At 51.2% G+C, this 13,040-nt stretch overlaps 1 protein-coding gene across 1 annotated transcript in view; it reads left to right on the forward strand.

Annotated features, from left to right (window-relative positions):
- Positions 1–9,463: 9,463 nt before the first annotated feature.
- PACSIN1 (protein kinase C and casein kinase substrate in neurons 1) overlaps positions 9,464–13,040 on the forward strand; it is a 55,994-nt gene continuing 52,417 nt past the window's right edge. The window contains exon 1 of the mRNA XM_037052800.1: positions 9,464–9,623. The gene's annotated coding sequence lies outside the window, so the exon portion shown is untranslated. The remainder of the gene's footprint in view (positions 9,624–13,040) is intronic.

Consider the following 13,040-nt stretch of genomic DNA (forward strand, 5'->3'; position numbering starts at 1 on the left):
AGAGAGAGAGAGAGAGAGAGAGAGAGAGAGAGAGAGAGAGAGAGAGAGAGATGATGCAGGACCCAGAAGGATCTAAGGCCCAAATGGTGGGTGCCAAGCCAGCCCACTGCACACTAAGGGTGAGCCAAGTTCCAAGGTGCTCCCAGTTTCGCCAGGGAGACCGTTTGATTCACTGATGCTACAAAATGGCAACTATGCCTTTAGGGGCAACAAGGCACATGGTCATCGTGACCCCAAACGGTTCAAAGGTGAAATCAAGAGAGACGAGGTCTACCTTGGACCATACTTGAGTGCACACCTCGTGATGGCTGTTGTTGCTGGAGGCAGACATCCAGGAGCCTGGCCAGGGGTTCTCCTTCTCTCCCTGCATTCCATCCAATTGGACACTTACTGAGCAACAGGGCCCTCTGGTGGACAACCTCACTTTAAGTCCCCCATCCTGGTTGTTTAATGCTGCATAACAATCCATCCCAAGGCTCAGTGACTTCCAACAACAATGTGTTATTATGCCTCTCCTGATTCTGTGGATTGATGCGACTCAGCTGGGTGATTTTCTCACTCAAGATCTCTTGGGCATGGCCCTGGCTAGGTAGCTCAGTTGGTTAGAGGGTCGTCCCGATACACCAAGGTTGTGGGTTCGATCTCTGGCTAGGGCACATGTAAGAATCAAGTAAGTGGAGCAACGAATCAATGTATGTGTGTGTCTCTCCCTCTCACTCTAAAATCAATAGATAATTTTTTTAAAAGCTCTCTTGTATGTTTGCAGCCAGATTGAAGCTGGGGCTTGAAGGGTAGGAGGCTCTCTCTCACCCCTGCTGGTTGGACCTGGCTGTCAGCTGGGGCTGTTGACCACAGCATGCGACAGGAAGCAGAAGTTGCCAGGTTGCCTAAGGACTACACTGGGAATGAGCACAGCATCACTTCTGCCACATTGTATGGGTCAAAGTTGTCATCGGGCACACATGAAAGGGAAGTGTAGAAATAGACCCACCTCTTGATGGGGAGGCTGGGGTCACACTGCAGACAAGCATGGGGGTGGGAGCTATAGTTGGGGCCATTTTTGGAAAACATACTCTGTCAGAGCCTAAAAATGCATTGAGGTAAGGTTCTTCCAAGATAAGCAAAGAATTTCCACTTTTGCAGATCACTGTTGGCTCTTCAAAGAGCTTTCATGCCCACACTCATCACCAAAACTGTGAAGGACTCTGACTGGGCATGTGTGAGGCAGTGTAGCGGGGCAGGGCCGGAGCGCCTAGGGCCTCGGTCTGCATCCACGCACCACTGCTTCCTTCCTGTGTGACTTGGGGGAGCTATTTCACCTTTCTGTGCTTTGGTGTCCTCATCTATGAAATGAGGGGATAATAATAATGCCTTCCTCACTTCTGGCCAAGATGGAGGCATAGGTAGACACACCGCGCCTCCTTGCACAACCAAAGGAGGACAGCAACAAATTTAAAGACAAAAAACAACCAGAACTGACAGAAAAGTGAACTGTATGGAAGTCTGACAAACAGGGAGTTAAAGAAGAAACATTCATCCAGACCGTGCCACAACGCAGCGTGGGGTTGCCCCGCCCTGGTGAATACATAAGGCTCTGCCCCTTACAACACAACAGGTGCACTGACATAAAGAAATATGGCCCAAATGAAAGAACAGAGCAAAACTCCAGAAAAAATACAACTAAACGACAAGGAAACAGCCAACCTACCAGATGCAGAGTTCAAAACACTGGTAATCAGGATGCTCACAGAAATAGTTAAGGACAGTTGCAAAATAGAGGAAAGAGTGGATGCTATGCAAAGCGAAATAAAGACAAATGTACAGGGAACCAAGAGTGATGGGAAGGAAACTGGGACTCAAATCAACAGTTTGGACCAGAAGGAAGAAATAAACATCCAACCAGAACAAAAAGAAGAAAGAGAGTTCAAAAAAATGAGGAGAGGCTTAAGAACCTCTGGGACAACTTTAAGCACTCCAACATCCAATTCATAGGGCTTCCAGAAGGAGAAGAGGAAGAACAAGAAATTAAAAACTTTTGCACAAATAATGAAGGAAAACTTTCCCAATCTGGTGCAGGAAATAGACTTCCAGGAAGTCTAGGAAGTCCAGAGAGTCCCAAAGAAATGGACCCAAGGAAGAACACACCAAGATACATCATGAGTAAACTACCCAAGGTTTAAGATAAGGAGAGAATCTTAAAAGCAGCAAGAGATAAGGGGACAGTCACCTATAAAGGAGTGCCCATTAGACTCTCAGCTGATTTCTCATAAGAAACCTTGCAGGCAAGAAGAGGCTAGAAAAAGTATTCCAAGTCATGAAAGTCAAGGACCTACATCCAAGATGGCTCTATCTACCAAAGCCATAATTTATAATGGAAGGGCAGAGATGAAGTGCTTCATAGATAAGGTCAAGTTAAAGGAGTTTATCATCACCAAGCCTTCATATGAAATGTTAAAAGGACTTATCTAAGAAAAAGAAGATAAAAATATTAACAGTAAAATGACAATAATCTCACAACTATCAACAACCAAACCTAAACAAACAAACAAAACTAAGAAAACAACTAGAACCGGAACAATCACAGAAATGGAGGTCACATGGAGGGTTATCAGTGGGGAGTGGGAGAGGGAGAAGGGGGGAAAAGGTACAGAGAATAAGTAGCATAGATGGTAGGTAGGAAATAGACAGGGGGAGGGTAAGAACAGTATAGGAAATGTAGAAGCCAAAGAACTTATATGTACGACCCATGGACATGAACTAAATGGGGGGAATGTGGGTCGGAGGAGGTGTGCAGAGCAGAGGGGAATAAAGGGGGAAAATGGGACAACTGTAATAGCATAATCAATAAAATATATCTAAGTCCTGGCTGGTGTAGCTCAGTGGATTGAGCACGGGCCTGTGAACCAGACAATCGCAGTTCGATTCCCAGTCAGGGCACATGCCTGGGTTGCAGGCCAGTTCCCAGCAGGGGCCAGTTCCCAGCAGGGGATGCACAAGAAGCAACCATACATTGATGTTTCTCTTCTTCTCTCCTTCCCTTCCCCTCTAAAGATAAATAAGTAAAATATTTAAAAAATAAAATATATCTAAAAAAATAATAATGGCTGCCCCATAGCTTCATTGCGAGAACTAAGTGAGGTGTTGGCTGTGGGGTGCGCGGAACAGTGTTGAGGATAGAACAAGTCCATGTGAACTGTGGCTTATTTTTATCTTTAAAATTTGTAATGTATTTTTGAATAGGTTGTACAATTGCATGGCTCGAACATCAAAAAGGAACACGAGAGCCCGCAGAATGCAGTGTCCCTGCTGGGCATCCAGCCTCCTGCTTCTCTTCACCAGAGGGAACCACTGCCTCCAGTCTCCTGTCCTGCCAGAAATACCCCAGCATGTACCAGCAGACGTAGATGTTTATTCTCCTACCATCTCTTCTCACACACACACACACACACACACACACACACACACACACGATAGTGACTATGCTCATAGTTTTGCACCTTTCTTTTCCCCTTTAAAATAGATATTTGCTGATTGTTTCAGACCAAATGATTAAGAGCTGCCTCATCTGTTTTGGCAGCTGCATGATATTGAGCTGTCCCATGATGTGTCTAATAAACCTCCCGAAGAGGTGGTTGGAGGCCTTTGGTTCTAACATGCTATTCTGTGGTCCATCCCCACTGTGTTGGTGAGAACACTGAGGTCTGAGAGGCAAAGTGTCTCACCCCAGGGCCACACGGTGAGTTGGTGACAGAACTAATCAGACTGCTGTCTCTGAGCCCTACACACATAATAATTCCCATCTCACCTTGGCTTGGGCCCTGAGCCAGCATGAAAGGGGACAGGTGAGGGTACTGAGCAGGAGAATCTAATGTGCTGTTGTTGTCTCCTCCTTGGCCTTGCACTTGGCTGCATGATGGAGAACCAGCTGAAAGGAAGAGCCCGGCTCTCAGACTAAAAATGGCATGGAGGAGACCACACAGCTGGAGGGGTGTTTTGTAGCAGTGAGCCTCAATGCAGTGCCTTTGCACAAACCTTGTTTTTTCCTTCAGGTAGGATAGGCTTTGGAGGAAGCAGAGGCTGACATATAGTCCAGGATGGGAGAGGAACCGCCCTACAGGTGAGACGACCACGGATTAAGACTCAGGCCAGCCACTGACTCACAGGACCCTAATGAAAGTCACCCCACATCTCTGGGCCTGGAAGGTGGAACCCTGACCCAATGGGGCCTCTCCAGTTCCAATGCCAACTCAATCAATGCTCCTTTGACAGGACTTATTTCCTTATTTAAAATAGTAGGCATGGCCCTGGCCAACGTGGCTCAGTTGGTTGGAGCCTTGTCCCATGCACCTAACATTTGCTGGTTTGTTTCTTGGTCAGGGCACATAGCTAGGCTGTGGATGCATTCCCCGGTTGGGGTGCGTACAGAAGGCAACTGATTAACGTTTTTCTCTCACATTGCTATTTCTCTCTCCCTTCTTCTTCCTCTAGAATCAATAAATGTATCCTCAAGGGAGGATTATTTTTAAAAGTAGGCATGAAAGTAATACTGGTTGTGGCAAGAGTTCAAGGAGACAATGCGTGTGAAAGCCAATGGAAAACTAAAAACTCAGCAGGCCATGCAGGCGCTCCTGTCTCCAGGTATTAATTTTGAGGATGACATTACAAATGGTGAGTTCTGCCCATGACCATGTCTTCAGTATAAAAGGTTATTATTAGTGAACCACATTTCTCTGTTGTTCAGAGCACAGAAATTAAAAATCAAAACCACAACACAAAGTCTTTGTTGAGTATTGAACTTTGACATCCAGCATCTGCTTGGGTATTCTGCCTGCATTTCAGGTATAAGGCCACTAGGTGGTGATGGTGTCCAGGCCACTGAGACCTGTTCCTGAGCTGATATGATGAACCATCTCAAATAGCCTTCCTTTTTATACATTGAGAGGCCTCACCAAAGGACACAAGGAGCCCCAGTTTCCTCATCTGTAAAATGGGGATAAGAGCACAACTTGAGCTGATGTAAAATCCTCCTGTGCACAGTAAGACCTTCCAGAAACATTGCTTCTTTATGGAGTGATTAAGATCATGGTTTTGGAACCAGACTGTTGGGTTTGAATCCCAGATCCACTACTTACCGGCTGTGTGACCTTCAGCAAATTACCTAACTTCCTGGGGCTTTGTTTCCCTCTCTCAAAGTGGGGCTAGTAATCTTAAAGTGCTCAGAGTGGGCCTGCTCCAAGAAAAGTGCTCTGAGTTTGCTGTTGGCTGTGTATATCCTATGGTGAACCCTAACTCTGGGCACCTCCAAAGCTGAGGGCCTTGTCAAGATGATGTGTCCTCAGCCCTGGCTGGCGTAGCTCAGTGGATTGAGCGCAGGCCTGCGAACCACATGATCGCGGTTCGATTCCCAGTCAGGGCACATGCCTGGGTTGCAGGCCAGTTCCTGGTTCCTAGCGGGGGACGCACGAGAGGCAACCATACATTGATATTTCTTTTTCTCTCTCCTTCCCCTCTAAGATAAATAAATAAAAATTTAAAAAATCTTTAAAAAAAAAGATTATGTGTCCTCAGAGCATGGTTTTACCCCTCTGGAATGAATCTTGGACAGAGAAAGCCAAAATTCCGAGACAATGACACCCTGGTCTAGGCCCTGGGATACAGGCCGCAGCGACAGCGACCTCTGTCCACCAGGCAGGTGATGGAAACATCTTGCAGTTATGAAGCCAGCTGGTTCACAGCTGGAAGGTTAGGAGAGGCAGAGAGGCTGTGAGGCTGTTTTAAAAGTACCTTTCGTCCCTTGGGGGTGAACTGCTCAGCTCTCTGCATGCTGCTGGGAGGCAGCTCAGAAAAACACCACAGGGGCCACTGGGCCCATCCCTGCCTGCCTCTGTCCAGCCCACCTTTCTGCAGGCCGGTGGGAGAGGTAGAGGAATCTGGTGACAGCAGCGCCTGACCAGAAGGCAGATCTGTTTTTAGCCCAGCCCTGTCACTAATGCGCCATGTGACCTCCAACAGTCTCTTTCCTCCTCTCTGGGCACGGGAGAGCTGCTCTGCTGAAACTGGGACACACTTCCTGCCGTCCTTCCAACCAGAAGTGTGGGGAGCATAGTGAAACCCCTCAAAGCCTCAACTCCTCCTTGAAGCTTTCCACCGTGGGTGGAACAAAAGCAAATCCGAAGCCTCCCCACCTCCTTCCAACTCTCCCAGGCTAAACACGGGACATTAATAAGCAATCCACTATGTGTCACTGATTGATGGATTCCACACACTTGCTCAGTGCTGGTCGGCCCTCCTGACTGCATGTCGTTTCTGTCTGGTCTGCACTGAAACGCCCGGGGGGCGGGCTGTGCCTGCCTCCTCGTTCTGCACGCACGGAGAGTGTAGCAGGGGTCCCGACTGATGGCGGCAGGGCCCTCCGTGAGGAGGAAGGTCCCATGGAGTCCCCGATCAGTCAGAGCTTAGTAGGGCTGAGAAAAGGGAGCTGTTGGGGAGAAAAAAGGTGTGAAAAGCACTTGGAAAAGTGAAAAGTGCTGTGCAAATGAGAGAACGTCTTATTCTCTGAATAGGGGTATAAAACAATTAGACAGGGAGAGGGTGGGGGTAGTTCAGCTCCGATGGACAGAAGTTTTGCAGTCAGAGACTCCAGAAGGAGGTTAGTTCAATCTTAGGAAGCATGAAAGTTCTGTCCATTTCCAAAATAACATTTATTTCGGATGGGGAAGTGTGGGTATGTGTGTTTCCCACTGTGATTTCTTTCAGAGCTTGGGGCTCTAAGGTCTTAATTCAACACAGGCAACCTCAACTCCGGTTGGACTAAGCCCAGCTTGTCTGCTCCCTCACACCCTCTCCCCACCACCTGACCCCTCCCTCCATCATCTGCCTCTTCAGGTCTGCCTCTCATGGCCCTCCCACAACTGTCCCAAGAGGTTCCAGTTTCTTCTAACCTCTAGCCCCCCGCCTCTCTGAGCCCTCTGCACTGTGACCCAAACGCCCGGCTGCCAAGGGACACCTAGCATCCTCTCTGTCAGCATCCTGTACTCTAGATTTCACTGCCTCTGGAAACTTAGCAGTCCTGGGCTCATTTCCACCTGCACCTAAGCCCCAGTGACACGCTGGGCCAGGCCGACCGGAGGGGCAGGGGCTCTAGTCTACGCATGCTGCACTGCCCTTTAAGAGCCTCTTGGGGAGCTAGTCTCTTCACTCCAAGAAAGTTCTGTTTAAAGAGGTTCATGTAGTTAATGCTAATAATAGATACCATTTACTGTATACTTACTAGGTTTCAGGCACTTTGCTAGGTGCCTTACATCCTTTGTCTGATTCCAACAACCATGTGAGGCAAATGTAAGTGTCATAAGGTAAACACGACAAAATGAACTGAGCATGTATGTGCCGAGCAGTTCACCTAGACTGTCTTGTCTATTGGTCACACAACCTGTTGCTGTGTCCATTCTCCAAACGAGGGAACAAAGGCACACAGATCAATTAAGAAACTTGACATATAGCTATTAAGGCAAGGAGGCTGAACCTCAGAGGAGCTGAGTAACAATGCCCATTTTTACCCAGCAAACAAGCAACTAAGTGACGTTGATGCATCATTCTCTCCCTCTCTCCAGGCTCAGCATGCCTTCTCCAGGGAAAATGGGAAATTTCAGATTGAGGTGAGGGCAGCTGGGACCAGGAACTTCTTGAGATGGGGATGGGCATGGGACTTCATCAGCTCCAGACACTAGCAAACCCTGTAAATGCAGAGTGTCCACAAACGCTCCAGAACCCCAGCTCCAGAACCCGACAAGTGTGCCCTGGTTTTGCTAGCCTCTTCCAGTAATTCTTCCCTGTCTCCTGTTTCATGTGGCTCAACATGAAATAGATGAATCCCAGCTTTCATTCAGCCCTGTTGGAATGCTGCCTCCTTCGGGAAGCCTTCCTGGATGGCCCTAACTCAGAGCCCTCTCAGCTTCTCTGGAACGTTGTTCATTCGCTTGGCTGTCCTGTTCGTCCTTTGGGTAGGTACTACCATCTGGCCTCCCTAACCAGATGTTGAACTTTTCTAGGATCTAATACGTAACATGCAGTGAGTGCCTAGAGAATCCTTGTTGAATGAATAGATACTGCACTTGGGCATTCCCCTGGGTCATTGAGGTCATGGATCCCATTGCCTCTGGTGGGGAGAGATGGAGAGGAAGGCAAGAAATAGAAATGCCTGACCAGCCCAGGTTCGAACAAGAGGGGGTGACAAGGTGTGGCAAACCAGAAGCTCCCACCTGAGGGGCGTCTGATCAAATTCAGCCCCCACCACTCCCCACGATAGCTGGGACTGAATTTCTCCCTGAACACCCTCCCTTTCCCTGGCTTTATTTTCCTACTTTGTTCATTCCACTTTAAAACATAGTCTGAATACTACTGATTCTATTTGTCTGCCTTCTGTCACAAAGGTGAACTCCCTGAGAGCAGAGATTTGGTCTGTTTTTACTCTGCGGTAGCCCAGCGTCTGACACAAAGTTGGCCCTCAATAAACAGATCTTAAAAAATCCTCTTCACCTGAGGATAGGTTTATTGATTTTTAGATTTTTAGGGCTAGAGACAGGAAGGGAGAGCGAAACATGGATGGTCGCTACAACCAGGGGAAAGAACCCACAACCTATGTGTGTGCTCTGACCTGGGATCCAACCGCAACCTTGTGGTGTCCGGAGGACGCTCCAACCAACTGAACCACCGGCCGGGGCTCGAAGAGAGATGTTGAGTGAAGATCAGCCCCTGTACATCTCTGCAGTACGAGGCTCCCGGGAGCATTTAGGTTCAAGGCAGGAGTGAAGGCCGCTGGTGATCACAGACAGCCTCAAAGAGATGGCCGGGAGTCTGTCTTGGAGACAGCAGGTCCATCTGGAACTAGGACAGGAGGGTTATTGAGTGCCCCACAGGGTCAACAGGGGCCCTTCTGGGAGGAGCTGATGGGGGGAAGGGTGTTTTCGGTGGGACAGTGGGGGAGAAGGGGCCGTTGCTCCAGAACACACAAACACACATTAGCCCTACACGCACCAGCACGTACCAACACGCGAGGGATTAGGAGAGGCCAGAGACCGACCGACAGACAGACAGGGCCGGAGGCAAGTACAAGGAGGCGGGGAAAGGGCAGAGAGGGTTAGGGAGCGACATCCCTGTGTGCAGTGCGCACCCACAAGAGGGTCGCAGAGGAGCGTTCAGGGGAGCTGCGCCCCGCACCCGCCGCCACAGAGCCCCTCTGCCCGGGCTGGGAGCACCTCCCGGGGGAGGGCACCGCCCCGCAGCCGGGGGAGCGAGGGTGTTCTGCCCTCCGCGGCTAAGCCGGTTGCTGCCTCCTCAGCAGCCGCGGCTCTTCCACCTGCGCAGGCACCGCACCGCCCTGCGCCGCCTGCCATTGGCTCGCTAAAAATGCCTCTCTAATCTGAGCGCATCTGTGCACGCCTCCTCCCTCAACCCCCACCCGCTCCTCGGCTCTGACCTTCCTCCTCCCCGCAGATCCCCGAGACGCGGCGGCTGCAACGCATCCTCCTCTTCCCCCGGGAAGCCGTCCGGGCTTGAGGCCGGGCCCCTGACGCCTTGCTGGGCGCCGTGGCGCCGCCGTTGGTGCTGGGCACTCCTGCCCCCAGGTAGGGGGTCTGGTCCTTGGATAGAAAGTGGGGAGGGAGGGGGTCCAGTTAGGGAGCTCGTGTTGGCAGCGGGCGCAGAGACTGGCGTCTTCCCAGGAGAGCGCGGGGGAGGATTGGGCTGTTACCTGGGGAGAGGTGAGCGCGGGGTCGGCCGGGGGTGCTTTGCAAGCGCTCGGGTTCAGTGGCATCACCCCCTCCCCCTCCCCCGCCTCCCGCAGTGACAGGATGCCCCAGCCGTGGGCCCCTCGGGAGAAGAAGCTGGCGGCGAAGGCCCTTACCCACGGGAAAACGCAGGAAACATGTTCCTTGGGAAGCTGGGACCCAGGCCCCTGGGGTACCCGCGCGGTGGGTGGGCTGATGCCAGCTTGGCGCAGAGGCCATTTATGGATCAGAGTGGGCTGGGGAGAAGCACAGCAGCTGATGCGCCTTGTGCCCTGTCTGGTTTACAATTAAAGGTATTTTCTTCAGTCCCTCTGCTTTTCCCTCCGCAGCTGTGATGGGGGCGGACAGGGAAGGAGGTGACGCTAGATGGCTGGCAGATACAGCAGAAGCCATGGTCAGTCTGTCACTGCCCCTCCTCCCCAGGCCACTTGCTGCCTGTTGGAACTCCCCCTACTCTGCCCCCCCTCCTAATTTTTGCCGTACAGGAGGCCATGAGAACATTAAAGGATCATCAGGGTGTGAGGGACACAGTGGCAAACCCCAGGGCTTGGCCAGAACCAGTTTAAAGTCCCAGCTGCCCCCCACCCCCATCACCCGCTCTGCACCCCACGTGCAGTGACACATGTGGCCGCCTTTCTCTGGGTATAACTGTAAATAGCCTGCACTGCCCTGGCTCTGGCACAGCGGGGTGCAAACGAACCGCCAGTGATTTGGGGGTTCTATCCTTCACCTACCTGGCCTTCTCATCACATGTCTGAATCACCATTTAAAAGCCACCCCCTCCAGGTAGCTTCCTTCCCAGACAGGTGAGAGCCTGGCCTCCTGCCTCTGACCTAGTCTGCCTTGTGGTTTGGCTACTTATGTCTCATCTATTGCTCTCTAGACCTTCTGGGTAGGAACCTGTCTCATTCTTCTGTGTCATCAACCCTGCACCTGACCAAGGTTTGGCACCAAGTAAATGTTTGTGAAATAAGTGAATGAATGAACTTGAACTCTGGGGAATAGCTGGCAACTTGAGGGGGGGTGAGCCCCCCTCTTGTGTTTTCCTCCCGTCCCCCAGGACCAAAGAGGCACCCAAAACAGACAATCCCATTTAGGCCCTTCCTGGATCTCGAACTTGTGGGCAGCTATGGCATTTGAAGATAAACACTGCGGTCTCCGGAAGGTCTTTCTGGGACCCTGGTTTGAGTGCCCTGGCCTAGTCCAGGCTTTAGTGGAAGACCCTGGGTGAAGGCTTGGCTTTCCTCAGGCCCCTGATTTGGCACTTTCTTCCTGGGGTGCTCAGCTCAGACCAGGGGTCTCTATCTCTCTCCCCCTACCCTTGGGAAAGTCCTAGTCAGCGGTAGGGGGTCTTGGAAGCCTCAAACCAGGCCATTCTCGACCTCTGGGGTCCTCATAGTGGGCTCCAAGCAAATCTCCTGCCTCCACTGTGTGAAGGGGTGAGCCCTCGTGTCTGTGACGGGCGTGGACATTTGCAGAGCTCTGTCCCAGCCCTCGCTGCTCCTTTAACAGCCATGCTGATAAAGACAGCTGTGAGTTGTTCTTGTCCTTGTCCGACAGAGGGGGAGACCGAGGCCCAGAGAAGGTCAGCAGCAGAGCAGAGGCGACACTCAGTTCCTGGCTGGAGGGAGCTAGGTGAGGCCGCAGAGCCAGGTCAGAGTGTCTGGTTGTCCTAGAGCCCAGAGGCTCCTCCTCTCTGGCCCTGTCCTGGCCACTAGCAATGGGGAGAGTAAGACAAGGTTGCTGCAGGGGTAGAAGGAGGCAGGTGAAGGCTGTTTTAGTTAGTGCCTGCAAGTGGTTGGCCCTGGGGACCTTGAGGGGAGGGTGTAGGGGTCACAGTACACACTCACAGCATACGGCACTTGCCATGCGCCAGGGCCTGTCCCAAGTATTTTTAACTTGTTCAATCTTCACAGTGGCGCAGTGATATAGCGTGATAGGGTGCAGTGATATTATTAATCCCACGTTACAAATGAGACTGAGGCACAGCGAAGTATCTGTCTGTTCAGGGTCACACTTTGAAAGTGGAGGAGCAAGGATTCGAACCTAGGCCCCAGAGTCCATGCTCTTAACCTATACTCTCCATTGCAAGATCCGGAGGGCTATGCACCTAGCTGCTGGGGGTGGGCTCTATCTGTGGAGACACAGGCTTCAGGTACTCCATGGCTACAGTTCCTGCATGGTAGGTAGTATGTGCACGATTAAGTGTGACTGTGATAGTTGTGGGTGAATAATAACATCACATCGATGAGCCTCACTGAGCAGGAGAGCAGTCTTTATAAGATGCACATCTGCGTCTGTCACGCTCCTGCTCTGCATCCTTCAATGGCTCCCCAGTGCCCTGAGGACAAAGCGCAGTTTCCCTGATGTAGCTCTGCCTGGGCTTCCTCTCCCTTCTCACCCTCCTTCTGCCTTCCAGCTGCTCTAACTTTTCAGTTCCTCAAATAAGTCATTCTTCTCTCACCTGCAGGCCTTTGCGCTGGCTGTTCCGCCTGCCAGAGTGCTCTCCCTCCTCCCCCCACACTCAGCCTCGAGTCGCTGCTTTTCCTCCCAGAAGCTTGGGCTTGGTCTGGGAGCTCCCTGCCTGATGCCCAGCTCACCTCCCCTCACACAGTTTCTTCTGGGGCTTTTGGTTATCGTCCCCCTCCCCAGGCTGTGAAGTCTATAGGGGCAGGGGTTGTGTCCAGTGTCCTGTTCTTGACTCAGTGCCTGGCACTGAGTAGTCCCAGCTCGCACCTGCACAGTGAGCCTGTGCGCGATGGTCCCGTTGTTCCTTCCTCTCCTCACCAGTCTTAGGGCTCATACAGCATTTTTCTTCTCCTGTTAGGAGATGAGGAAACAATTAAAAATTTGCATATAACCCCCTAGCAGGAACAAGCTGGTGGTAGAAGCCTTCAGTGGAGAAGTGAAAGTGCCTGTGGGCTTAGCAGGACAGGGAAGAACATTTGGGGTGGGGGAATTCTCTAATTTGGAGGAGCCCTCCCTGGGGAAGCAGGTGGAAGCAATGTGGGAGGGGAGGGGGTGCCAGGTGGACGAGGGGCGCTTGCTTTGGTTTTAAATTTTTCTGTAAGGAAAAAAAGCATTTATTATTTTCTCTTATTACCCAAGTGATACATGTTTGTTGTGGAAATTTTAGAATGTGCTGGGAAGCCAAATAAAGGAAACGCATTAGCCAGCGCCAGACCCACCTGCTGGGGGCACTTTGTGGCTGGTGTCTAGCCCAATGGACTTGGGGGGAAGGTGGGGACTAGGGAC

The sequence above is a fragment of the Sturnira hondurensis genome, unplaced genomic scaffold (assembly GCF_014824575.4).
Source record: "Sturnira hondurensis isolate 20B ecotype Veracruz unplaced genomic scaffold, ASM1482457v3 Scaffold0007578, whole genome shotgun sequence".
In the NCBI taxonomy this organism is placed as follows: domain Eukaryota; kingdom Metazoa; phylum Chordata; class Mammalia; order Chiroptera; family Phyllostomidae; genus Sturnira; species Sturnira hondurensis.